A 25,708-nucleotide genomic window follows, 5' to 3' on the forward strand; every position below is an offset into this window, starting at 1 on the left:
AGAAAACTACAACACAATCCTACTAGAGAGAAAACACCAACACAATCCTACTAGAGAGAAAACACCAACACAATCCTACTAGAGAGAAAACACCAACAGAATCCTACTAGAGAGAAAACACCAACACAATCCTACTAGTGAGAAAACTCCAACACAATCCTACTAGAAAGAAAACTCCAAAACAATGCTACTGGAGAGAAAACACCAACACAATCCGACTAGAAAGAAAACACCAACACAATCCTACTAGAGAGAAAACACCAAAACAATCCTACTTGAGAGAAAACACCAACACAATCCTACAAGAGAGAAAACACCAACACAATCCTATTAGAGAGAAAACACCAACATAATCCTACTAGAGAGAAAACTCCAACAAAATCCTACTAGAGAGAAAACACCAACACAATCCTACTAGAGAGAAAACACCAACACAATCCTACTAGAGAGAAAACACCAACACAATCCTACTAGAGAGAAAACACCAACACAATCCTACTAGAGAGAAAACACCAACACAATCCTACTAGAGTGAAAACTCCAACACAATCCTACTAGAGAGAAAACACCAACACAATCCTACTAGAGAGAAAACTCCAACACAATCCTGCTAGAGAGAAAACTCCAACACAATCCTACTAGAGAGAAAACACCAACACAATCCTACTAGAGAGAAAACACCAACACAATCCTACTAGAGAGAAAACACCAACACAATCCTACTAGAGAGAAAACACCTACACAATCCTACTAGAGAGAAAACACCAACACAATTCTACTAGAGAGAAAACGCCAACACAATCCTACTAGAGAGAAAACACCAACACAATCTTACTAGAGAAAAAACTCCAACACAATCCTACTAGAGAGAAAAAAAACTCCAACACAATCCTACTAGAGAGAAAACACCAACACAATCCTACTAGAGAGAAAACTCCAAAACAATCCTACTAGAGAAAAACACCAACACAATCCTAATAGAGAGAAAACACCAACACAATCCTACTAGGGAGAAAACACCAACACAATCCGACTAGAAAGAAAACACCAACACAATCCTACTAGGGAGAAAACACCAACACAATCCTACTAGAGAGAAAACACCAACACAATCCTACTAGTGAGAAAACTCCAACACAATCCTACTAGAGAGAACACTCCAAAACAATCCTACTAGAGAAAAAACACCAACACAATCCGACTAGAAAGAAAACACCAACACAATCCTATTAGAGAGAAAACACCAACACAATCCTACTAGAGAGAAAACACTAAAACAATCCTACTTGAGAGAAAACACCAACACAATCCTACTAGAGAGAAAACACCAACACAATCCTACTAGAGAGAAAACACCAACATAATCCTACTAGAGAGAAAACTCCAACATAATCCTACTAGAGAGAAAACACCAACACAATCCTACTAGAGAGAAAACACCAACACAATCCTACTAGAGAGAAAACACCAACACAATCCTACTAGAGAGAAAACACCAACACAATCCTACTAGAGAGAAAACACCAACACAATCCTACTAGAGTGAAAACTCCAACACAATCCTACTAGAGAGAAAACACCAACACAATCCTACTAGAGAGAAAACTCCAACACAATCCTGCTAGAGAGAAAACTCCAACACAATCCTACTAGAGAGAAAACACCAACACAATCCTACTAGAGAGAAAACACCAACACAATCCTGCTAGAGAGAAAACTCCAACACAATCCTACTAGAGAGAAAACACCAACACAATCCTACTAGAGAGAAAACACCAACACAATCCTACTAGAGAGAAAACACCAACACAATCCTACTAGAGAGAAAACACCTACACAATCCTACTAGAGAGAAAACACCAACACAATTCTACTAGAGAGAAAACGCCAACACAATCCTACTAGAGAGAAAACACCAACACAATCCTACTAGAGAAAAAACTCCAACACAATCCTACTAGAGAGAAAAAAAACTCCAACACAATCCTACTAGAGAGAAAACACCAACACAATTCTACTAGAGAGAAAACTCCAAAACAATCCTACTAGAGAAAAACACCAACACAATCCTACTAGAGAGAAAACACCAACACAATCCTGCTAGAGAGAAAACACCAACACAATCCTACTAAAGAGAAAACACCAAGACAATCCTACTAGAGAGAAATCACCAAGACAATCCTACTAGAGAGAAAACTCCAACACAATCCTACTAGAGAGAAAACACCAACACAATCCTACTAGAGAGAAAACACCAACACAATCCGACTAGAAAGAAAACACCAACACAATCCTACTAGGGAGAAAACACCAACACAATCCTACTAGAGAGAAAACACCAACACAATCCTACTAGAGTGAAAACTCCAACACAATCCTACTAGAGAGAAAACACCAACACAATCCTACTAGAGAGAAAACTCCAACACAATCCTGCTAGAGAGAAAACTCCAACACAATCCTACTAGAGAGAAAACACCAACACAATCCTACTAGAGAGAAAACACCAACACAATCCTGCTAGAGAGAAAACTCCAACACAATCCTACTAGAGAGAAAACACCAAGACAATTCTACTAGAGAGAAAACACCAAGACAATCCTACTAGAGAGAAAACACCAACACAATCCTACTAGAGAGAAAACTCCAACACAATCCTACTAGAGAGAAAACACCAACACAATCCTACTAGAGAGAAAACTACAACACAATCCTACTAGAGAGAAAACACCAACACAATCCTACTAGAGAGAAAACACCAACACAATCCTACTAGAGAGAAAACACCAACAGAATCCTACTAGAGAGAAAACACCAACACAATCCTACTAGTGAGAAAACTCCAACACAATCCTACTAGAAAGAAAACTCCAAAACAATGCTACTGGAGAGAAAACACCAACACAATCCGACTAGAAAGAAAACACCAACACAATCCTACTAGAGAGAAAACACCAAAACAATCCTACTTGAGAGAAAACACCAACACAATCCTACAAGAGAGAAAACACCAACACAATCCTATTAGAGAGAAAACACCAACATAATCCTACTAGAGAGAAAACTCCAACAAAATCCTACTAGAGAGAAAACACCAACACAATCCTACTAGAGAGAAAACACCAACACAATCCTACTAGAGAGAAAACACCAACACAATCCTACTAGAGAGAAAACACCAACACAATCCTACTAGAGAGAAAACACCAACACAATCCTACTAGAGTGAAAACTCCAACACAATCCTACTAGAGAGAAAACACCAACACAATCCTACTAGAGAGAAAACTCCAACACAATCCTGCTAGAGAGAAAACTCCAACACAATCCTACTAGAGAGAAAACACCAACACAATCCTACTAGAGAGAAAACACCAACACAATCCTACTAGAGAGAAAACACCAACACAATCCTACTAGAGAGAAAACACCTACACAATCCTACTAGAGAGAAAACACCAACACAATTCTACTAGAGAGAAAACGCCAACACAATCCTACTAGAGAGAAAACACCAACACAATCTTACTAGAGAAAAAACTCCAACACAATCCTACTAGAGAGAAAAAAAACTCCAACACAATCCTACTAGAGAGAAAACACCAACACAATCCTACTAGAGAGAAAACTCCAAAACAATCCTACTAGAGAAAAACACCAACACAATCCTAATAGAGAGAAAACACCAACACAATCCTACTAGGGAGAAAACACCAACACAATCCGACTAGAAAGAAAACACCAACACAATCCTACTAGGGAGAAAACACCAACACAATCCTACTAGAGAGAAAACACCAACACAATCCTACTAGTGAGAAAACTCCAACACAATCCTACTAGAGAGAACACTCCAAAACAATCCTACTAGAGAAAAAACACCAACACAATCCGACTAGAAAGAAAACACCAACACAATCCTATTAGAGAGAAAACACCAACACAATCCTACTAGAGAGAAAACACTAAAACAATCCTACTTGAGAGAAAACACCAACACAATCCTACTAGAGAGAAAACACCAACACAATCCTACTAGAGAGAAAACACCAACATAATCCTACTAGAGAGAAAACTCCAACATAATCCTACTAGAGAGAAAACACCAACACAATCCTACTAGAGAGAAAACACCAACACAATCCTACTAGAGAGAAAACACCAACACAATCCTACTAGAGAGAAAACACCAACACAATCCTACTAGAGAGAAAACACCAACACAATCCTACTAGAGTGAAAACTCCAACACAATCCTACTAGAGAGAAAACACCAACACAATCCTACTAGAGAGAAAACTCCAACACAATCCTGCTAGAGAGAAAACTCCAACACAATCCTACTAGAGAGAAAACACCAACACAATCCTACTAGAGAGAAAACACCAACACAATCCTGCTAGAGAGAAAACTCCAACACAATCCTACTAGAGAGAAAACACCAACACAATCCTACTAGAGAGAAAACACCAACACAATCCTACTAGAGAGAAAACACCAACACAATCCTACTAGAGAGAAAACACCTACACAATCCTACTAGAGAGAAAACACCAACACAATTCTACTAGAGAGAAAACGCCAACACAATCCTACTAGAGAGAAAACACCAACACAATCCTACTAGAGAAAAAACTCCAACACAATCCTACTAGAGAGAAAAAAAACTCCAACACAATCCTACTAGAGAGAAAACACCAACACAATTCTACTAGAGAGAAAACTCCAAAACAATCCTACTAGAGAAAAACACCAACACAATCCTACTAGAGAGAAAACACCAACACAATCCTGCTAGAGAGAAAACACCAACACAATCCTACTAAAGAGAAAACACCAAGACAATCCTACTAGAGAGAAATCACCAAGACAATCCTACTAGAGAGAAAACTCCAACACAATCCTACTAGAGAGAAAACACCAACACAATCCTACTAGAGAGAAAACACCAACACAATCCGACTAGAAAGAAAACACCAACACAATCCTACTAGGGAGAAAACACCAACACAATCCTACTAGAGAGAAAACACCAACACAATCCTACTAGAGTGAAAACTCCAACACAATCCTACTAGAGAGAAAACACCAACACAATCCTACTAGAGAGAAAACTCCAACACAATCCTGCTAGAGAGAAAACTCCAACACAATCCTACTAGAGAGAAAACACCAACACAATCCTACTAGAGAGAAAACACCAACACAATCCTGCTAGAGAGAAAACTCCAACACAATCCTACTAGAGAGAAAACACCAACACAATCCTACTAGAGAGAAAACACCAACACAATCCTACTAGAGAGAAAACACCAACACAATCCTACTAGAGAGAAAACACCTACACAATCCTACTAGAGAGAAAACACCAACACAATTCTACTAGAGAGAAAACGCCAACACAATCCTACTAGAGAGAAAACACCAACACAATCCTACTAGAGAAAAAACTCCAACACAATCCTACTAGAGAGAAAAAAAACTCCAACACAATCCTACTAGAGAGAAAACACCAACACAATCCTACTAGAGAGAAAACTCCAAAACAATCCTACTAGAGAAAAACACCAACACAATCCTACTAGAGAGAAAACACCAACACAATCCTGCTAGAGAGAAAACACCAACACAATCCTACTAAAGAGAAAACACCAAGACAATCCTACTAGAGAGAAATCACCAAGACAATCCTACTAGAGAGAAAACTCCAACACAATCCTACTAGAGAGAAAACACCAACACAATCCTACTAGAGAGAAAACACCAACACAATCCGACTAGAAAGAAAACACCAACACAATCCTACTAGGGAGAAAACACCAACACAATCCTACTAGAGAGAAAACTCCAACACAATCCTACTAGAGAGAAAACTCCAACACAAACCTACTAGAGAGAAAACTCCAACACAATCCTACTAGAGAGAAAACACCAACACAATCCTACTAGAGAGAAAACTCCAACACAATCCTACTAGAGAGAAAACACCAACACAATCCTACTAGAGAGAAAACACCTACACAATCCTACTAGAGAGAAAACACCTACACAAACTTACTAGAGAGAAAACACCTACACAAACTTACTAGAGAGAAAACACCAACACAATCCTACTAGAGAGAAAACACCAACAGAATTCTACTAGAGAGAAAACACCAACACAATCCTACTAGTGAGAAAACTCCAACACAATCCTACTAGAGAGAAAACTCCAAAACAATCCTACTAGAGAGAAAACACCAACACAATCCGACTAGAAAGAAAACACCAACACAATCCTATTAGAGAGAAAACACCAACACAATCCTACTAGAGAGAAAACACCAAGACAATCCTACTAGAGAGATAACACCAAGACAATCCTACTAGAGAGAAAACACCAACACAATCCTACTAGAGAGAAAACTCCAACACAATCCTACTAGAGAGAAAACTACAACACAATCCTACTAGAGAGAAAACACAAACACAATCCTACTAGAGAGAAAACACCAACACAATCCTAATAGAGAGAAAACACCAACACAATCCTACTAGAGAGAAAACACCAACAGAATCCTACTAGAGAGAAAACACCAACACAATCCTACTAGTGAGAAAACTCCAACACAATCCTACTAGAGAGAAAACTCCAAAACAATGCTACTGGAGAGAAAACACCAACACAATCCGACTAGAAAGAAAACACCAACACAATCCTACTAGAGAGAAAACACCAAAACAATCCTACTTGAGAGAAAACACCAACACAATCCTACAAGAGAGAAAACACCAACACAATCCTACTAGAGAGAAAACACCAACATAATCCTACTAGAGAGAAAACTCCAACACAATCCTACTAGAGAGAAAACACCAACACAATCCTACTAGAGAGAAAACTCCAACACAATCATACTAGAGAGAAAACACCAACACAATCCTACAAGAGAGAAAACTACAACACAATCCTACTAGAGAGAAAACTACAACACAATCCTACTAGAGAGAAAACACCAACACAATCCTACTAGAGAGAAAACACCAACACAATCCGACTAAAAAGAAAACACCAACACAATCCTACTAGGGAGAAAACACCTACACAATCCTACTAGAGAGAAAACACCAACACAATCCTACTAGAGAGAAAACACCAAGACAATCCTACTAGAGAGAAAACACCAAGACAATCCTACTAGAGAGAAAACACCAAGACAATCCTACTAGAGAGAAAACACCAACACAATCCTACTAGAGAGAAAACTCCAACACAATCCTACTAGAGAGAAAACACCAACACAATCCTACTAGAGAGAAAACTCCAACACAATCCTACTAGAGAGAAAACACCAACACAATCCTACTAGAGAGAAAACTACAACACAATCCTACTAGAGAGAAAACACAAACACAATCCTACTAGAGAGAAAACACCAACACAATTCGACTAGAAAGAAAACACCAACACAATCCTACTAGAGAGAAAACACCAACACAATCCAACTAGAGAGAAAACACCTACACAATCCTACTAGAGAGAAAACACCAACACAATCCTACTAGAGAGAAAACACCAACACAATCCTACTAGAGAGAAAACACCAACACAATCCTACTAGTGAGAAAACTCCAACACAATCCTACTAGAGAGAAAACTCCAACACAATCCTACTAGAGAGAAAACACCAACACAATCCTACTAGAGAGAAAACTCCAACACAATCATACTAGAGAGAAAACACCAACACAATCCTACAAGAGAGAAAACTCCAACACAATCCTACTAGAGAGAAAACACCAACATAATCCTACTAGAGAGAAAACTCCAACACAATCCTACTAGACAGAAAACACCAACACAATCCTACTAGAGAGAAAACTCCAACACAATCATACTAGAGAGAAAACACCAACACAATCCTACAAGAGAGAAAACTACAACACAATCCTACTAGAGAGAAAACTACAACACAATCCTACTAGAGAGAAAACACCAACACAATCCTACTAGAGAGAAAACACCAACACAATCCGACTAAAAAGAAAACACCAACACAATCCTACTAGGGAGAAAACACCTACACAATCCTACTAGAGAGAAAACACCAACACAATCCTACTAGAGAGAAAACACCAACACAATCCTACTAGAGAGAAAACACCAACATAATCCTACTAGAGAGAAAACTCCAACATAATCCTACTAGAGAGAAAACACCAACACAATCCTACTAGAGAAAAAACTCTAACACAATCCTACTAGAGAGAAAACACCAACACAATCCTACTAGAGAGAAAACACCAACACAATCCTACTAGAGAGAAAACACCAACACAATCCTACTAGAGAGAAAATACCAACACAATCCTACTAGAGAGAAAACACCAACACAATCCTACTAGAGTGAAAACTCCAACACAATCCTACTAGAGAGAAAACACCAACACAATCCTACTAGAGAGAAAACTCCAACACAATCCTACTAGAGAGAAAACACCAACACAATCCTACTAGAGAGAAAAAACCAACACAATCCTACTAGAGAGAAAACACCAACACAATCCTACTAGAGAGAAAACACCAACATAATCCTACTAGAGAGAAAACACCAACACAATCCTACTAGAGAGAAAACTCCAACACAATCCTACTAGAGAGAAAACACCAACACAATCCTACTAGAGAGAAAAAACCAACACAATCCTACTAGAGAGAAAACACCAACACAATCCTACTAGAGAGAAAACACCAACATAATCCTACTAGAGAGAAAACACCAACACAATCCTACTAGAGAGAAAACACCTACACAATCCTACTAGAGAGAAAACACCAACACAATTCTACTAGAGAGAAAACGTCAACACAATCCTACTAGAGAGAAAACACCAACACAATCCTACTAGAGAAAAAACTCCAACACAATCCTACTAGAGAGAAAAAAAACTCCAACACCATCCTACTAGAGAGAAAACTCCAAAACAATCCTACTAGAGAGAAAACACCAACACAATCCTACTAGAGAGAAAACACCAACACAATCCTGCTAGAGAGAAAACACCAACACAATCCTACTAAAGAGAAAACACCAAGACAATCCTACTAGAGAGAAAACACCAAAACAATCCTACTAGAGAGAAAACTCCAACACAATCCTACTAGAGAGAAAACACCAACACAATCCTACTAGAGAGAAAACACCAACACAATCCGACTAGAAAGAAAACACCAACACAATCCTACTAGGGAGAAAACACCAACACAATCCTACTAGAGAGAAAACTCCAACACAATCCTACTAGAGAGAAAACTCCAACACAATCCTACTAGAGAGAAAACTCCAACACAATCCTACTAGAGAGAAAACACCAACACAATCCTACTAGAGAGAAAACTCCAACACAATCCTACTAGAGAGAAAACACCAACACAATCCTACTAGAGAGAAAACACCTACACAATCCTACTAGAGAGAAAACACAAACACAATCCTACTAGGGAGAAAACACCTACACAATCTTACTAGGGAGAAAACACCAACACAATCCTACTAGAGAGAAAACACCAACAGAATCCTACTAGAGAGAAAACACCAACACAATCCTACTAGTGAGAAAACTCCAACACAATCCTACTAGAGAGAAAACTCCAAAACAATCCTACTAGAGAGAAAACACCAACACAATCCGACTAGAAAGAAAACACCAACACAATCCTATTAGAGAGAAAACACCAACACAATCCTACTAGAGAGAAAACACCAAAACAATCCTACTTGAGAGAAAACACCAACACAATCCTACTAGAGAGAAAACACCAACACAATCCTACTAGAGAGAAAACACCAACATAATCCTACTAGAGAGAAAACTCCAACACAATCCTACTAGAGAGAAAACACCAACACAATCCTACTAGAGAGAAAACTCCAACACAATCATACTAGAGAGAAAACACCAACACAATCCTACAAGAGAGAAAACTACAACACAATCCTACTAGAGAGAAAACTACAACACAATCCTACTAGAGAGAAAACACCAACACAATCCTACTAGAGAGAAAACACCAACAGAATCCTACTAGAGAGAAAACTACAACACAATCTTACTAGAGAGAAAACACCAACACAATCCTACTAGAGAGAAAACACCAACAGAATCCTACTAGAGAGAAAACACCAACACAATCCTACTAGTGAGAAAACTCAAACACAATCCTACTAGAGAGAAAACTCCAAAACAATCCTACTAGAGAGAAAACAGCAACACAATCCGACTAGAAAGAAAACACCAACACAATCCTATTAGAGAGAAAACACCAACACAATCCTACTAGAGAGAAAACACCAAAACAATCCTACTTGAGAGAAAACACCAACACAATCCTACTAGAGAGAAAACACCAACACAATCCTACTAGAGAGAAAACACCAACATAATCCTACTAGAGAGAAAACTCCAACACAATCCTACTAGAGAGAAAACACCAACACAATCCTACTAGAGAGAAAACTCCAACACAATCATACTAGAGAGAAAACACCAACACAATCCTACAAGAGAGAAAACTACAACACAATCCTAATAGAGAGAAAACGACAACACAATCCTACTAGAGAGAAAACACCAACACAATCCTACTAGAGAGAAAACACCAACACAATCCGACTAAAAAGAAAACACCAACACAATCCTACTAGGGAGAAAACACCTACACAATCCTACTAGAGAGAAAACACCAACACAATCCTACTAGAGAGAAAACACCAACACAATCCTACTAGAGAGAAAACACCAAGACAATCCTACTAGAGAGAAAACACCAAGACAATCCTACTAGAGAGAAAACACCAACACAATCCTACTAGAGAGAAAACTCCAACACAATCCTACTAGAGAGAAAACACCAACACAATCCTACTAGAGAGAAAACTCCAACACAATCCTACTAGTGAGAAAACTCCAACACAATCCTACTAGAGAGAACACTCCAAAACAATCCTACTAGAGAGAAAACACCAACACAATCCGACTAGAAAGAAAACACCAACACAATCCTATTAGAGAGAAAACACCAACACAATCCTACTAGAGAGAAAACACCAAAACAATCCTACTTGAGAGAAAACACCAACACAATCCTACTAGAGAGAAAACACCAACACAATCCTACTAGAGAGAAAACACCAACATAATCCTACTAGAGAGAAAACTCCAACATAATCCTACTAGAGAGAAAACACCAACACAATCCTACTAGAGAAAAAACTCTAACACAATCCTACTAGAGAGAAAACACCAACACAATCCTACTAGAGAGAAAACACCAACACAATCCTACTAGAGAGAAAACACCAACACAATCCTACTAGAGAGAAAATACCAACACAATCCTACTAGAGAGAAAACACCAACACAATCCTACTAGAGTGAAAACTCCAACACAATCCTACTAGAGAGAAAACACCAACACAATCCTACTAGAGAGAAAACTCCAACACAATCCTACTAGAGAGAAAACACCAACACAATCCTACTAGAGAGAAAAAACCAACACAATCCTACTAGAGAGAAAACACCAACACAATCCTACTAGAGAGAAAACACCAACATAATCCTACTAGAGAGAAAACACCAACACAATCCTACTAGAGAGAAAACTCCAACACAATCCTACTAGAGAGAAAACACCAACACAATCCTACTAGAGAGAAAAAACCAACACAATCCTACTAGAGAGAAAACACCAACACAATCCTACTAGAGAGAAAACACCAACATAATCCTACTAGAGAGAAAACACCAACACAATCCTACTAGAGAGAAAACACCTACACAATCCTACTAGAGAGAAAACACCAACACAATTCTACTAGAGAGAAAACGTCAACACAATCCTACTAGAGAGAAAACACCAACACAATCCTACTAGAGAAAAAACTCCAACACAATCCTACTAGAGAGAAAAAAAACTCCAACACCATCCTACTAGAGAGAAAACTCCAAAACAATCCTACTAGAGAGAAAACACCAACACAATCCTACTAGAGAGAAAACACCAACACAATCCTGCTAGAGAGAAAACACCAACACAATCCTACTAAAGAGAAAACACCAAGACAATCCTACTAGAGAGAAAACACCAAAACAATCCTACTAGAGAGAAAACTCCAACACAATCCTACTAGAGAGAAAACACCAACACAATCCTACTAGAGAGAAAACACCAACACAATCCGACTAGAAAGAAAACACCAACACAATCCTACTAGGGAGAAAACACCAACACAATCCTACTAGAGAGAAAACTCCAACACAATCCTACTAGAGAGAAAACTCCAACACAATCCTACTAGAGAGAAAACTCCAACACAATCCTACTAGAGAGAAAACACCAACACAATCCTACTAGAGAGAAAACTCCAACACAATCCTACTAGAGAGAAAACACCAACACAATCCTACTAGAGAGAAAACACCTACACAATCCTACTAGAGAGAAAACACAAACACAATCCTACTAGGGAGAAAACACCTACACAATCTTACTAGGGAGAAAACACCAACACAATCCTACTAGAGAGAAAACACCAACAGAATCCTACTAGAGAGAAAACACCAACACAATCCTACTAGTGAGAAAACTCCAACACAATCCTACTAGAGAGAAAACTCCAAAACAATCCTACTAGAGAGAAAACACCAACACAATCCGACTAGAAAGAAAACACCAACACAATCCTATTAGAGAGAAAACACCAACACAATCCTACTAGAGAGAAAACACCAAAACAATCCTACTTGAGAGAAAACACCAACACAATCCTACTAGAGAGAAAACACCAACACAATCCTACTAGAGAGAAAACACCAACATAATCCTACTAGAGAGAAAACTCCAACACAATCCTACTAGAGAGAAAACACCAACACAATCCTACTAGAGAGAAAACTCCAACACAATCATACTAGAGAGAAAACACCAACACAATCCTACAAGAGAGAAAACTACAACACAATCCTACTAGAGAGAAAACTACAACACAATCCTACTAGAGAGAAAACACCAACACAATCCTACTAGAGAGAAAACACCAACAGAATCCTACTAGAGAGAAAACTACAACACAATCTTACTAGAGAGAAAACACCAACACAATCCTACTAGAGAGAAAACACCAACAGAATCCTACTAGAGAGAAAACACCAACACAATCCTACTAGTGAGAAAACTCAAACACAATCCTACTAGAGAGAAAACTCCAAAACAATCCTACTAGAGAGAAAACAGCAACACAATCCGACTAGAAAGAAAACACCAACACAATCCTATTAGAGAGAAAACACCAACACAATCCTACTAGAGAGAAAACACCAAAACAATCCTACTTGAGAGAAAACACCAACACAATCCTACTAGAGAGAAAACACCAACACAATCCTACTAGAGAGAAAACACCAACATAATCCTACTAGAGAGAAAACTCCAACACAATCCTACTAGAGAGAAAACACCAACACAATCCTACTAGAGAGAAAACTCCAACACAATCGTACTAGAGAGAAAACACCAACACAATCCTACAAGAGAGAAAACTACAACACAATCCTAATAGAGAGAAAACGACAACACAATCCTACTAGAGAGAAAACACCAACACAATCCTACTAGAGAGAAAACACCAAAACAATCCTACTTGAGAGAAAACACCAACACAATCCTACTAGAGAGAAAACACCTACACAATCCTACTAGAGAGAAAACACCAACACAATCCTACTAGAGAGAAAACACCAACACAATCCTACTAGAGAGAAAACACCAAGACAATCCTACTAGAGAGAAAACACCAAGACAATCCTACTAGAGAGAAAACACCAACACAATCCTACTAGAGAGAAAACTCCAACACAATCCTACTAGAGAGAAAACACCAACACAATCCTACTAGAGAGAAAACTACAACACAATCCTACTAGAGAGAAAACACCAACACAATCCTACTAGAGAGAAAACACCAACACAATCCGACTAGAAAGAAAACACCAACACAATCCTACTAGAGAGAAAACACCAACACAATCCTACTAGAGAGAAAACACCTACACAATCCTACTAGAGAGAAAACACCAACACAATCATGCTAGAGAGAAAACACCAACACAATCCTACTAGAGAGAAAACACCAACACAATCCTACTAGTGAGAAAACTCCAACACAATCCTACTAGAGAGAACACTCCAAAACAATCCGACTACAGAGAAAACACAAACACAATCCTACTTGAGAGAAAACACCAACACAATCCTACTTGAGAGAAAACACCAACACAATTCGACTACAGAGAAAACACAAACACAATCATACTTGAGAGAAAACACCAACACAATCCTACTTGAGAGAAAACACCGGAGATAGAAGGATTTATCTAAAACATGGAAAATCACAATTTAGAACAAGAAAAGCAGAATAAAGTAAATGTCCATAAGACGTAGTTTGGGATAGAAGATTTAGACAACAGGGGGTCCGGCACCTTGGAGATCACATACTACTAGAGAGAAAACTCCAACACAATCCTACTAGAGAGAAAACACCAACACAATCCTACTAGAGAGAAAACTCCAACACAATCGTACTAGAGAGAAAACACCAACACAATCCTACAAGAGAGAAAACTACAACACAATCCTAATAGAGAGAAAACGACAACACAATCCTACTAGAGAGAAAACACCAACACAATCCTACTAGAGAGAAAACACCAAAACAATCCTACTTGAGAGAAAACACCAACACAATCCTACTAGAGAGAAAACACCTACACAATCCTACTAGAGAGAAAACACCAACACAATCCTACTAGAGAGAAAACACCAACACAATCCTACTAGAGAGAAAACACCAAGACAATCCTACTAGAGAGAAAACACCAAGACAATCCTACTAGAGAGAAAACACCAACACAATCCTACTAGAGAGAAAACTCCAACACAATCCTACTAGAGAGAAAACACCAACACAATCCTACTAGAGAGAAAACTACAACACAATCCTACTAGAGAGAAAACACCAACACAATCCTACTAGAGAGAAAACACCAACACAATCCGACTAGAAAGAAAACACCAACACAATCCTACTAGAGAGAAAACACCAACACAATCCTACTAGAGAGAAAACACCTACACAATCCTACTAGAGAGAAAACACCAACACAATCATGCTAGAGAGAAAACACCAACACAATCCTACTAGAGAGAAAACACCAACACAATCCTACTAGTGAGAAAACTCCAACACAATCCTACTAGAGAGAACACTCCAAAACAATCCGACTACAGAGAAAACACAAACACAATCCTACTTGAGAGAAAACACCAACACAATCCTACTTGAGAGAAAACACCAACACAATTCGACTACAGAGAAAACACAAACACAATCATACTTGAGAGAAAACACCAACACAATCCTACTTGAGAGAAAACACCGGAGATAGAAGGATTTATCTAAAACATGGAAAATCACAATTTAGAACAAGAAAAGCAGAATAAAGTAAATGTCCATAAGACGTAGTTTGGGATAGAAGATTTAGACAACGGGGGTCCGGCACCTTGGAGATCACATACTCCGAAGGGCAGGAGCATTCAAGCGAGGAATGCCATAAAACTTCTCACAATCAGACAAAATCCAGAGACTTTACCCCTAAAGATGTAGTCAAGAGCAAAACAAATGTATCATTCTACACTGAGCACCCCTCCGCCTGGCACACAGCCCTGTTACACTGAGCACCCCTCCACCTGACACACAGCCCTGTTACACTGAGCACTCCTCCGCCTGACACACAGCACTGTTACACTGAGCACCCCTCCGCCTGGCACACAACTCTGTTACACTGATCACCCCTCCACCTGGCACACAGCCCTGTTACACTGAGCACCCCTCCACCTGGCACACAGCCCTGTTACACTGAGCACCCCTCCGCCTGGCACACATCCCTGTTACACTGAGCACCCCTCCGCCTGGCACACAGCCCTGTTACACTGAGCACCCCTCCGCCTGGCACATAGCCCTGCTACACTGAGCACCCCTCCGCCTGGCACACAGCCCTGTTACACTGAGCACCCCTCTGCCTGGCACACAGCCCTGTTACGCTGAGCACCCCTCCACCTGGCACACAGCCCTGTTACACTGAGCGCCCCTCCGCCTGTCACACAGCCCTGTTACACTGAGCCCCCCTCCACCTGGCACACAGCCCTGTTACACTGAGCACCCCTCCACCTGGCACACAGCCCTGTTACACTGAGCACCTCTCCGCCTGTCACACAGCCCTGTTACACTGAGCACCCCTCCACCTGGCACACAGCCCTGTTACACTGAGCACCTCTCCGCCTGTCACACAGCCCTGTTACACTGAGCACCCCTCCGCCTGACACACAGCATTGTTACACTGAGCAGCGCTCCGTCTGGCACACAGCCCTGTTACACTGAGCACCCCTCCGCCTGGCACACAGCCCTGTTACACTGAGCACCCCTCCGCCTGGCACACAGCCCTGTTACACTGAGCACACCTCCGCCTGGCACACAGCACTGTTACTCGGAGCACCCCTCCGCCTCGCACACAGCACTGTTACACTGAGCACCCCTCTGCCTGGCACACAGCCCTGTTACACTGAGCACTCCTTCGCCTGTCACACAGCCCTGTTACACTGAGCCCCCCTCCACCTGGCACACAGACCTGTTACACTGAGCGCCCCTCCTCCTGGCACACAGCCCTGTTACACTGAGCAGCCCTCCACCTGGCACACAGCCCTGTTACACTGAGCCCCCCTCCGCCTGGCACACAGCCCTGTTACACTGAGCACCCCTCCGCCTGGCACACAGCCCTGTTACACTGAGCACCCCTCCGCCTAGCACACAGCCCTGTTACACTGAGCACCCCTCCGCCTAGCACACAGCCCTGTTACACTGAGCACCCCTCCGCCTGGCACACAGCCCTGTTACACTGAGCACCCCTCCACCTGGCACACAGCCCTGTTACACTGAGCACCCCTCCACCTGGCACACAGCCCTGTTACACTGAGCACCCCTCCACCTGGCACACAGCCCTGTTACACTGAGCACCCCTCCACCTGGCACACAGCACTGTTACACTGAGCACCCCTCCGCCTGGCACACAGCCCTGTTACACTGAACACTCCTCCACCTGGCACACAGCCCTGTTACACTGAGCACCCCTCCGCCTGACACACAGCACTGTTACACTGAGCACCCCTCCGCCTGGCACACAGCCTTGTTACACTGAGCACCCCTCCAGCTGGCAGCAGCAGATTGCAGAACAACTGACCCAACTAGCAAAGACGGCACAACAAATGTTCCCTGGCAGTAAAATAATTCTATCATCCGTGCTCCCAAGAAAAGATGTACCCAACGAGATCACCCAGGCCATCAACACAGAGCTGGCAGCGAACATCAGCTCAATGTCAAACATCAGCCTGGCACAACACTCCTCCATAGAGCGTCCCCACCTGTATGACCACAAACACCTCAACAAACAAGGGGTCAGCCTGGCACAACACTCCTCCATAGAGCGTCACCACCTGTATGACCACAAACACCTCAACAAACAAGGGGTCAGCCTGGCACAACACTCCTCCATAGAGCATCACCACCTGTATGACGACAAACACCTCAACAAACGAGGGGTCAGCCTGGCACAACACCCCTCCATAGAGAGTCACCACCTGTATGACCACAAACACCTCAACAAATGAGGGGTCAGCCTGGCACAACACTCCTCCATAGAGCGTCCCCACCTGTATGACGACAAATACCTCAACAAACGAGGGGTCAGCCTGGCACAACACTCCTCCATAGAGAATCACCACCTGTATGACCACAAACACATCAACAAACGAAGGGTCAGCCTGGCACAACACTCCTCCATAGAACATCACCACCTTTATGACGACAAACACCTCAACAAACGAGGGGTCAGCCTAGCACAACACTCTTCCATAGAGCGTCACCACCTGTATGACCACAAACACCTCAAAAAATGAGGGGTTAGCCTTCTGGCCAAAGAACTTAAAGACATTGTGCTGAACAGACACCCCAGACCTGGATTCCACACCAGCCAAAGCCAAAACATCATGGAGACATCACTAACAATGAAAAGACCTCAAACTGCACACACCTCACTACACCCAGGAGAAAAACCCCTTTACCCAAGGTCAGACCACCAGAGGCAAAACCCATGGAGGAAACCCCTGCCTCACACAGAGACACGCAGAGCAGAGACATGGAGGAAACCCCCTGCCTCAGACAGAGACACGCAGAGCAGAGACATGGAGGAAACCCCCTGCCTCACACAGAGACACGCAGAGCAGAGACATGGAGGAAACCCCCTGCTTCACACACAGACATGCAGAGCAGAGACATGGAGGAGACCCCCTGCCTCACACAAAGATACGCAGAGCAGAGACATGGAGGAAACCCCCTGCCTCACACAGAGACACGCAGAGCAGAGACATGGAGGAAACCCCCTGCCTCACACACAGACACGCACAGCAGAGACATGGAGGAGACCCCCTGCCTCACACAAAGATACACAAAGCAGAGACATGGAGGAAACCCCCTGCCTCACACAGAGACACACAGAGCAGAGACATGGAGGAAACCCCCTGCCTCAGACAGAGACACGCAGAGCAGAAACATGGAGTAAACCCCCTGCCTCACACAGAGACACGCAGAGCAGAGACATGGAGGAGACCCCCTGCCTCACACACAGACATGCAGAGCAGAGACATGGAGGAAACCCCCTGCCTCACACACAGACACGCAGAGCAGAGACATGGAGGAAATCCCCTGCCTCATACAGAGACACACAGAGCAGAGACATGGAGGAAACCCCCTGCCTCACACAGAGACACACAGAGCAGAGACATGGAGGAGATAAAGACCCTGCTCAGCACTTTATGTAGAATCTTATGTGACTGTACAAGACGAGAACATCTACAACACATCCAGCAGTCACATCTCCAGCCCGTCCTACACAGCGCCGCTCATTACAAGGTATATGGACACACAATGACGTCCTTTATAATCAGAAAAAAAGTGAAAGGAGAGACAATCCTATTGTAATTTTTTTGAATATCAGTTCTTGCCCAGGTGTATACCACCAATGTAAAGCACGAAAAGTTGGGTATGGGAAAAGAGGGAAAAGGGGGGCAAGACTGTTATTATATTTATGTTGAGGTCGCCTTCAATTATTATTGTTGATACCGACAATTGAGCAGGGAAAGGAAATCCAATGCAATGTCCCCTTTAGTTGCTATGGAAAGTTATCTATATCTTTTATGTTCGGATATTGTTTATGGAGTAATTTTTATTTCTTTTTATTGTACTCTTAATATTTATACAAGAATAGTTGTTGTAAATTTCTTTATATATTGTATTTTCAATTCCTAGTGATTCTGGGCACCCTTCTGTGTAACGGGCTGTGTCTATATCACTATGTCTCACTAACTGTGCTGCTCAGGTTCACAGGTTATACCCTGATAGTGAACCAGAGCTGCAGCACAGTGTTGTTTAAACTGGGTGTCAGCAGTGAATTCTCACTGCAACACTGTGCCAAGACTCTCCTCCTGACAGCAGGAGCAAAGCCACTGATTGATAGTGAACTCGGATAGAAGCTGACTCCATGTCAGCGAAACGTACGTCGGGATTATACCGACTCTAGAAATAGGGAAAGCTATTTGAGGGAGAGCAATAGAATAGCAATTCAACTTACCTGCTGAATGCTGTAGCTGCAACAATACGAGTGCCAGGAAGCTGTAATCCAGGTAGCACTCGTGTCTCTGCTGCTGCCGTCAGGAGGAGAGCCTCTGCATAATATTATACTGAAGCTCCAGCCCACTGTCAGGGTAACCTCGTGTAGTATCTGGGGCATTAATGTGTTAAATTGCTGGTTGCATATTGTTACAATTTTATATGACTTGACCCAGAATGCTGGGTGCGGCTCCGTCAGTGTATTGCTGAGCTGGGGAATAAAGCAGCATCCTGGAGTCTGGGCGTGATAACTTGTGTCATACACTACATTTTGGCGACGAGGATGGCTGGATTGCTTGATTTACCAGCAATTGGACCTTTCGCTGTGTCTGGGGTCCACACTAGTTTGTCACAGCGGTGGGACAAGTGGAAGAAAGGATTTAGCTTCTATGTTGCAGCCACAGGAGTGACGGCACCTGCACAGAAAAGAGCATTGCTGTCCATCTAGCGGGAGAAACAGGGGAAGATTCAGACTATGAGACCGCTATGAACAGACTGAGTGAGGACTTTGGCCCAAAGAAAAACATTCCGTTTGAAAGATATCAGTTTAGACCGGCCATACAAGAAATGGGGGAAACCATTGACCGTTATGTGACCCGGTTAAAATATCTTGCAAAGTCTTGTGATTTTGGTGCAGTAACTGAAGAAATAATCCGAGATCAGGTTATTGAGAAATGCACCTCAGGAGGAGATTGCTGAGAGAACCCAATCTGACACGTCCCAGTCGGCAGGAGATTGTAAGAACCATTGAACTGTCGGAGTTCCAGGCTTTGCGTATTGAAAAGAAAGAGTCTGCATCAGTTAATGCAATGTCTAAACCTGCCTCCTATCATAGGAACTTCAGGAGGGGGAAAGCACATGTTCCAAAGAGAGCAAGTTCTGCAAACTGCAATAAATGTGGCAGAGAGGGGCACGTGGGTCAGGACTGCCCAGGGGTACAGAATAAAATGTGCTGGGCTTGTGGAAAGATGGGTCACTGCAGCTGTATGCAAAAGTGCAGCCTCAGAAAATCAAAGTACAAACAGGGTTAAAGCACAAGAGGAGAATGCAAAAGTAACCAGTACATGTATAGTATGTCTCCAGGGGCAGAGACCACACCAGACTGTGAATCTATCTTCTCTCTGGAGGCTGGGACACTAACCATTAAGATTGGGGACACAGATTTTAAAGTCCTGATTGATTCTGGAGCTACTTGCAATTGTAGCGTCCATGGCCGCGGGCCGTCGGGTTTACTCACCTCCCGACGCCCGCAGCCATGGATCTGTGAGCGCTGGTCTCCGTCTCCCTCCTAGGAGATGCCAGCGCTCACTTCCGCTTCGTTCGGCTGGGTCCCGTAGGGTGCGCGCGCACGCTCGCGCCCGGCCTTAAAGGGCCAGCACGCGCAATTAGGAAATCGTCATCACCATCAACTGCCACGGTTTCCTGGTCTATAAGAAGGCCCCTAGCCTTCTGATCCTTGCCTGAGCGTTGTTAGTCTTTCCCAGTCTGTCTCGCAATAGTCCCTTAGTGTCTCCCATTCCAGCTGTTACCCGTGCCCTGTTTCCGTTCCTGTATTCCGTATTGTTCTAGTTCCTGTGCCTACCAGCGTTGGAGTGCCATCTGCCACGTCAAGTGCCATCTGCCACGTCAAGCGCCATCTGCCACGTCAAGTGTCATCTGCCACGTCAAGTGCAATCTGCCACGTCAAGTGTCATCTGCCACGTCAAGTGTCATCTGCCATGCCAAGTGTCTTCTACCACGCCAAGTGTCATCTGCCATGCCAATTGTCTTCCGCTTCATCGGATACTGCCCGCCACGTCTGGCACCACCTGCCACATCTACCTCCATCTGCGCTGAAGCCACAGCCACCGTCCGGACTATTTCAGTTACCCAAGCATTACTGTCTGCCATTGACTTCCGCATAGACTGTGACCTGGTCAGCTGCCTCCCCGATACGGCGGAGTGGCCTAGTGGTTCCACTTACCCTGTGTCCGTGACAGCAATGTTATGGACTTCGCTTCTTGGTACATTCTGAAAAGCCAAGAAAAGCACATGAAGTTGTGCAGCACCAACAAGCAGATTTAGGGTATGTTCACACGAGGGCGTCCGTTACGGCTGAAATTACGGGGATGTTTCAGCCTGAAAACATCCCCGTAATTTCAGCCGTAACGGCATGTGCAGGCGCTTGAACGCCGCGTCCATTACGGACGTAATTGGCGCTGCTATTCATTGGAGTCAATGAATAACGGCTCCAATTACGGCCAAAGAAGTGACAGGTCTTTTGACAGCGGCGCGTAAATATACGCCTCGTGTGAACAGACAAACGTCTGCCCATTGCTTTCAATGGGCAGATGTTTGTCAGCGCTATTGAGGCGCTATTTTCAGACGTAATTCGGGGCAAAAACGCTCGAATTACGTCCGTAAATAGGCCGTGTGAACATACCCTTAGACTTCTGGCTCCAGTAATCCACTGCAGCTTAAAGGCAAATTCTACACCTCTGTCCAAACTCCTGGCACCGGATCTGCCTTGTGGACTGAACTCTTTGTGGTTGATGGAAAAGGTTCCCCTCTGCTTGGCCGCAAAACAGCTCTAGAACTAGGGGTCCTAAGGATTGGCCCTGATACAAGCAATGCAGAGATCATAATTCACTGTAATTCTTCGATATATACGGACTTGTGCTCCCACAAAGTATAGGAAATTGTAATTCACTGAAGTGATATAAGAGTAAAACGTATAAATTTTATTTCATAACTCTCTAAAAACAGGGGTACAATCACCACCGTGAAAAGCCCCACCGTGTGCATTAAAAACGTATTAAACACATACTCCAAGTCCTGGTTCGTTTGTGAACCCTCTGACTGGGTATACTACAAAGATGCAAATATGGGATCAACGTTTCAACATTGGTGTAACAGTGGATTAGACCCTAAAACACACCGGAGCCTGCAGTTACCGCTCCTAAATCTCCTGGTGCTCAGATACACAACAGTGCCACTGTCCCCTACGCTATGATCCCTCACTAACCTGACCCTACGCGTTTCTATACATATCATCAGGGGTCTGTAACTTGGTCATTCTGGCTAGGATGGCAGCGATATTTCTTCATTAGCAGATATTCAGCTGTACAACACGGAAGCGTGCGCGCATAGATGTCAGCGGCACGCTTCACTACGGGACTCAGAGTTGATATAACTAATACTCCTCCCCCTGGCCTCGGCGGCACACTTCGAATCAGCCAATCACACTGGCCCACCTCATTCGTGACGCCTGACCATGTGACTCCCGGCCGTCAGCTGACGTACCCAGAAGCAACATCGACAACATCAAACGAACGCGCAGGCGCAGTGGGAGGCTGTAGGCGCATCTCCTTACTGCACATGAGCCCATTCTCATCGAGGATAGAGTATGATAATAACAAGTAGGGTAGATATTGAGGATCAGCTCAAAACCGCAACTCGGCTGCCATAGATAAAGCACCTTCTCTGTAAATACACTTGGTATGGATAAATAAGCGATATTTATATTTGCCACACTATAGAATTATGACACACTTCTCTTGAAAGGAATGGCTATACTTGTTAACAATGAATGGTGTCCTGCAAGTAACTGTATTGTAACCAGGAGTGACAGCCACACACCTACTATAACAACCATAAATAGTAACATTGAAATGTGTATTTAAATGAAACAGGTATAGTTTGTTTGCTCATTTAGATCTTCGGGCTGTAAACAAGCCAGTCTATAGATCCACTGGGCCTCTTTACGCAGAATGAGATTGTCCCAGTCGCCTCCCCGTTTTGGAGGACGTACCAGTTCAATTGCCTGAAATTTTAAACAGTCTGCCCGGCCTTGATGTTTTGCATGTACATGTTTGGATATGGGAGTATCTCTTTCATTTGTAACATCTCCAACATGTTCTCTAATCCGGCGCCAAAACTGCCGCACCGTTTTACCCACATAATTCAGTGGGCATGGACATGTTATCAAATAAACCACCCCTGCCGTTTTGCAATTGACAAAGTCTCGAATATCATACTCGACCTTGGTGGTAACACTTTTGAATTTTCTCCCATTCTGAATAAAGTCACAAGCTCTACAACTTCCACATCTGTGTGTACCCGGTATCTGCCTATCCAGCCAGGTTCCTTTTTGTGTTATAGGGTCAAAGCAGCTCTGCATCACCCTATCCTTGATGTTTTTACCTCTACGGAACGTGACTGAAGGCCATTGTGTGATCTGATCCACCAAGTCCACATCTGCACCTAGGATATGCCAGTATCTTTTTAGTATTTGCATGATCTCAGATTGTTGGAGTCATAAGTGCCTATGAGTCTCGTGACTCTTTCCTCTTTTCGTTGTCTAGGGACTAGAAGACTCTGCCTGTCTGCATCTCTCGCTCCCTCATAGGCCTTTCTAATTACCCCCTTCGGGAAGCCTCTCTCCTTCAATCTATTTGCGAGGTCATGTGCCTGTATCTCAAAATCATCCATCGAGCTACAGTCCCGGCGTACTCTCATGTATTGGCCTCTGGGGATACCTCGTTTGAGGGGATAAGGGTGACAACTATTCCATTGTAGGAAGCTGTTAGTTGCTGTCTCCTTCCGGTGTACTTTAGTACGTATTGTGCCTTCTTTAGTTTTCATGATCTTGAGATCTATAAAGGATAATTCCCGATCACTGATTTCACATGTAAACCTCAGCCCTAGATTATTTTCATTAGGGGCTGCCACAAAGGCATTGAATTCCTCCACTGTGGAATTCCAAAGCAACAACACGTCATCAATGTATCTAATCCAGATACCTATTGATGAAGTCCACTTAGCAAATTTATCCCCGAACACTACTGTCTCTTCCCACCAGCCAAGATATAAATTTGCATAGGTGGGAGCAGTAGGACTCCCCATTGCTGTGCCACGTTGCTGGTGGAAGATGCGATCTTCAAAGATGAATACATTCCTTTCTAACACAAAATGTAACAATTGCAACACAAGCTGGTTGTGAGCCACATATTGAATGCCTCAAGATTTTAAAAAATATTCCACTGCCTCACAGCCAAGTCCATGTGGAATAGAGGAGTACAAAGCCTCCACGTCCAGGCTAGCCAAAAATGTATTTTGTTCCAGCGTGATACCATCAACAGGGGCGTAGCTAGGGGGGGAAAAGCGGGGCATGTGCCCTGGGCGCAGTTCAGAGGGGGGCGCTAGCGCCCCCTCCTCCTGCTCTATAATTGTACCTGTGTCGCAAGGACACAGGTACAATTAGAAGCAATGAATGACCGGGTACGTTCCGTGCCCGGCCATTCAGCGCCTCTCCACCAATGAAGCGACGTGACGCTTCCGTCGATGAAAGGCGCTGACTGACTGGCAGGGAAAGACATCCTGCCCAGCCAATCAACGCCTTTCATAGACGCTGCGTTCAACCCCCTGGAGACCTGCGCAGAAGAGAGCAGGTCTCCATGGCTGCCGGACGGCGTGGGAGCGGGAATAAGGTGAGTTTGAAAATTATTATTATTTTTTTAAATTGTAATAGACGTGTGGCTGTATCTGCGGGGGGGGACTTTGTCTACTCGCGGGGGGCTTTATCTACGGGGGGAGTCTATCTACAGGGGGACTATATCTACAGGGCTGGGCTATATACAGAGGGACTATATCTACAGGGCTGGGCTATATACATGGGGACTATATCTACAGGGGGACTATATCTACAGGGGTGGGCTATATACAGGGGGACTATATCTGCTGGGCTATATACAGAGGGACTATATCTACAGGGCTGGGCTATATCTACAGGGCTGGGCTATATACAGAGGGACTATATCTACAGGGCTGGGCTATATACAGAGGGACTATATCTACAGGGCTGGGCTATATACAGAGGGACTATATCTACAGGGCTGGGCTATATACAGGGG

The sequence above is a fragment of the Rhinoderma darwinii genome, assembly GCF_050947455.1.
Source record: "Rhinoderma darwinii isolate aRhiDar2 chromosome 5 unlocalized genomic scaffold, aRhiDar2.hap1 SUPER_5_unloc_52, whole genome shotgun sequence".
Taxonomy (NCBI): domain Eukaryota; kingdom Metazoa; phylum Chordata; class Amphibia; order Anura; family Rhinodermatidae; genus Rhinoderma; species Rhinoderma darwinii.